We start from the raw sequence: 4,060 nt of genomic DNA on the forward strand, positions 1-4,060 counted from the left end.
GGGAAAGGGCAGTATTAGGCAAGAGTATTTTTCTACTTAACTCCGTCAGGAAACAGCTGGTCTGCACAAAGGCTTTAATTAAGGGAGTCTAATAAGGGGACTTTTTACATGGGTGCAAACAGTTTCTTAAGTCTGTTTGAGTTAAGAACCCATCAAGGAATGAAGACCAGGGACAAGCAGGAGCAGGTAGCCAATGCCACATGCAGGCCTGTAGAAGTGAGGGGCCATGGTGTTCCTGGACCCAGGGAGAGCTGTAGCTGGGGAAGAAGGGACACTCTACACTTGATCTTAGTCAAAAGGCAGAGAAGCAATAGAAGAAGGGACACTCGAAAGTCACCATGACAAACAGGAACACAACCATTGTAAAGACCGTGGTCTGGCAAGAGGGTGCAGGGGTGTAAATAGGTCCATGACTCCTCTGATCTCTTTCCAGCACCACCCACTGGCCAGAGTCAACTGGAAGCCGGAAGACAAGGAGCTTGCCAGGGCACAGGACGAGGCCAAGCAGGGTGGAGAAAGGAGGGGCAAATGTAGAGTAACCAACACACAGTCAACATTAGAAAATTGAAAGCATGGTCCACTCATCCCATAAAGCAAACTGCTTTATTTTACATTAGAATACTGGACCCTCTTCACCAAAAGAAAGGCGACACTGCCTCATGCAAGTTTAATAGATAAATAGTATACTGGGTACCTGGTTCCTGATCCCATGATGGGTGGGGTTTGGATTTTTTTTCTCCACATCGCTTCACACCCTATCTCCTTACTCTGCATCTTGTGTCTATCAGGGACAAAAAATATCTGTGTCAGAGCATTCTCAGGATAGACCATGTACTCAGTCACAAAACCATCCTCAACAAATTTAAGAGGATAGAAATTATTTCAAGCATCTTTTCTGACCATAATGGCATGAAACTAGACATCAGCCACACAAAGAGAAATGAGAAAAGAATGACTGCATAGACTAAACAACATGCTACTAAAAAACAATGGGTCAATGATGAAATCAAACAGGAAATTAAAAAATACCTTGAGACAAATACCAATGAAAACACAACCACACAAAATCTATGTGATGCAGCAAAAGCAGTACTAAGACGGAAGTTCATAGTGATCCAGGCCTTCCTCAAAAAAAAAGAAAAATCTCGAAAAAATTCTGTGTCAATATGTACATGTTTCTAGAATCAAAGGTCTTTAGGAAGGCTATCTTGTTCAATGCCCCCACCCTGGCCCCTGTCCTCCCCTCACACATCAGGAAGCCCTTTGATAGCACTGAAGTAATAAGTACTTGAGTAAAGTACTTGATTACTATACCAAGTACTTTAGTAAGTACTTCAGCGACAAACTGTTTACCACCCCAAGGGAAACTAATATTATTTAACAACTCCGTTTTCGAAAGTTCTTAATAACAACAATATTTATTTAAAAATTTCCTCTTTTTTTTTTTTTTTTGCTATACGGAAGAAAGTTTATTTAAAATCTATTTTTATATATAGTGGCTAACATTTGTAAATCTCATACTCCCAAATTTGTCCCTTCCAATCCCCTTTCCCTGGTAACCTAAAGATTGTTTACTAAGTCTGCAAGTCTGTTTCTGTTTTGTAGATGAGTTCACAGTGTCTTTTTCTCTCTTTTTTTAGATTGCACATATGAGTGGTATCATTTGGTATTTTTCTGTTTCTGGCTGCTTTCACTTAGAATGACGATCTCTAGCTCCATCCACGTTGCTGCAAATGGTTTTATTTTGTCCTTTTCATGGTAGAGTAGTATTCTGGTGTATAAATATACCACGACTTCTTTATCCAGTCATCTGTTGCTACATTTAGCTTGCCTCCATGTAAAAATTTCCTCTTTCAAGTGACAAGTTTTATCAAAGTTAGGTCCTTAGAGGACAGCTTACATGTTGAAATTCTCTCAGTTTAGCTTATAACTTCGGGATGATTCGACACCATCCATACTATTTGGCTGTGTTTTCATTCTCCTGAGGTGTTTTGTTAAATGGAGTATGGAATCCCCAAGATTCTTCTTTGCTGCTGCTGCAGAGCAAAATCAACCAAGAGCGGAGTGAAGGTGTTGGATTAAGGGCATGAAGAAGGTAATTGGGGACAAGGACTAGATACTTTTAGGGAGAAGATTAGGGACACAATGACATTGTTGTTAAAGAATTATTAGCTAAAGGTCGAAGAGGAAGAGAAACAGCATAAATTTAAACAGGGAATCTTTGTAGCACTCAGGAACCCAAAAGTCTGAAAAAATACAACTGGAAGAGTCAGTGATAGTTTTGGTTTATTCATAGGGATCTACTCTTAACCCTTCTCCACTCTGCTGTGTCCTGGAGGGACCTATACGAGCTATATCATCTTTCCTATGGGTTTCAGATTATGTTCAGCCATGTGGGACCAGGCAGGCAAGAGATTGGAGGCGAAGAGAGTAAGGCTGGAATATTCATGCCGCCTCCCACTCTTCTTCCCTGTGGGGTCCCTGCAGTCTGGCTGCATCCCTCAACTCAAGGTCACAGCCCCAGTTGACCCAGTTGCCCTCTCTACACAGCTTGCTCACTCATTCTCTCTCTCTGGATTTCAGTGACCCTCTCCCATTCAGGCCTGGGCACTGCAAAACCCTTGTGGTTCCCCACAACTTTGTGAATAGTTCAGTTCGTTATTAAATTGCCCAGCTGGAATGAGCCATCTGTTTCCTGTCAGGACCCTGACTGACACACTCGATCTCCTTTTTCTCCCAACACACACTCACTGAGTAACTACTATATGTCAAGGAAGAATAAAGTGATAAATTAGACGGTTACCACCCTATCTGGGAAGTGGAGATAGCCACAGGGACAGATGGTTATATCACATCCTGGTAAGTGATGCAGAGAGGCACTGGAAGTGAGGTGGGTAGAGGTGTAAAATAGCCAGGGGCATAGGCAGGCTCAGGGGGGTTTCTTGGTGGAGATGGGGTCAGTCAAATGTAGATGCAGACACATGAGTAGGGAGTTATTCAGGAGCTGGGAGAGAAGCAATGGACATCAGGGCCAGTCAGGTTGTGGTAGAGGATTAGAGTGGGGGCCGAGGCTGGGCCAGAGCATAGAAAGCCTTATACTGTGGGGAGGGGTCCTAATTTTCCATTTGTTTTCTCTCCCTTTCTTTTTCCCTATCAAGTGAAAAATGACACCAGTAAAGTCTGCAGCCTCTTACTCTTAGGCCTTAATCTTGCCCCACTACCAGTGCTTGACACTGGTACCTATACTTCCTGCACATTCTCAGGTCTTTCAAAATGGCAACAAGACAATATAATAAACTAGTCCTTGGAGATAAGCTACAGGAGAGGGCTAGAAGTGAACCTTCCCAAATGCATTTTAGGAACCCTAAGAGCCAGAGGGCTGTTTTCTCTAACAGCGACAGATAACACTGACACTTTTCAAAGTCCAATGGAGAAGGGTGAAATTAATGTTGGAAGGAGGGCAGGGAGTGAGAGAGCTTCACTCCACCAAGTGGGGCTTTAGTCCAAACAGGTTTGGGCAGGTGGGCACTTTTAAGATCCATTTTTATCACACTATATGGCCAGCCCGGGGTTCAGGATGTGTCTGTCTTCCCTCTAAAGCGCAAACTGCAAGCAGTTTCCTTGCTAGGTAAGGCCAAGCCCATACTGTCCCCCAAGTTCCTCCTTGGCACATCCTTGGCATCAAAGACCGCCAGTCGTCTAAGACTGCGGCTCAGGAGGGTCCGTGAGTCAAAATCACTCACATGTCGTCACCCAAAGGACCCCCCTCTTCTGTTGACCGAAAGTGTGCACAAATAAGAGACACGGGAAGAGTTAAAAGAAAATGGTGGGTATGGACTATTCCGGGCTGTCATTCTGAACTAACCGGATCGGTATCTCGAGCTCTCCGCAAGCTCAGATGCGGGCCAGGGGCGGCCACCGCGGAGCAAGAGCTCTAGGCGACCACGAGATCTCGAGGGTGGGGCTCATCTCTGAACAAGGGCCAGCTGCCCACCCCGTGGAGGCCCCACGTCCGGGACAGGCCCGCGAGAAAGCCCCTCCCCCGGGCGGAGACAACTCC

This window comes from Vicugna pacos, chromosome 5, assembly GCF_048564905.1.
Source record: "Vicugna pacos chromosome 5, VicPac4, whole genome shotgun sequence".
In the NCBI taxonomy this organism is placed as follows: Eukaryota; Metazoa; Chordata; class Mammalia; order Artiodactyla; family Camelidae; genus Vicugna; species Vicugna pacos.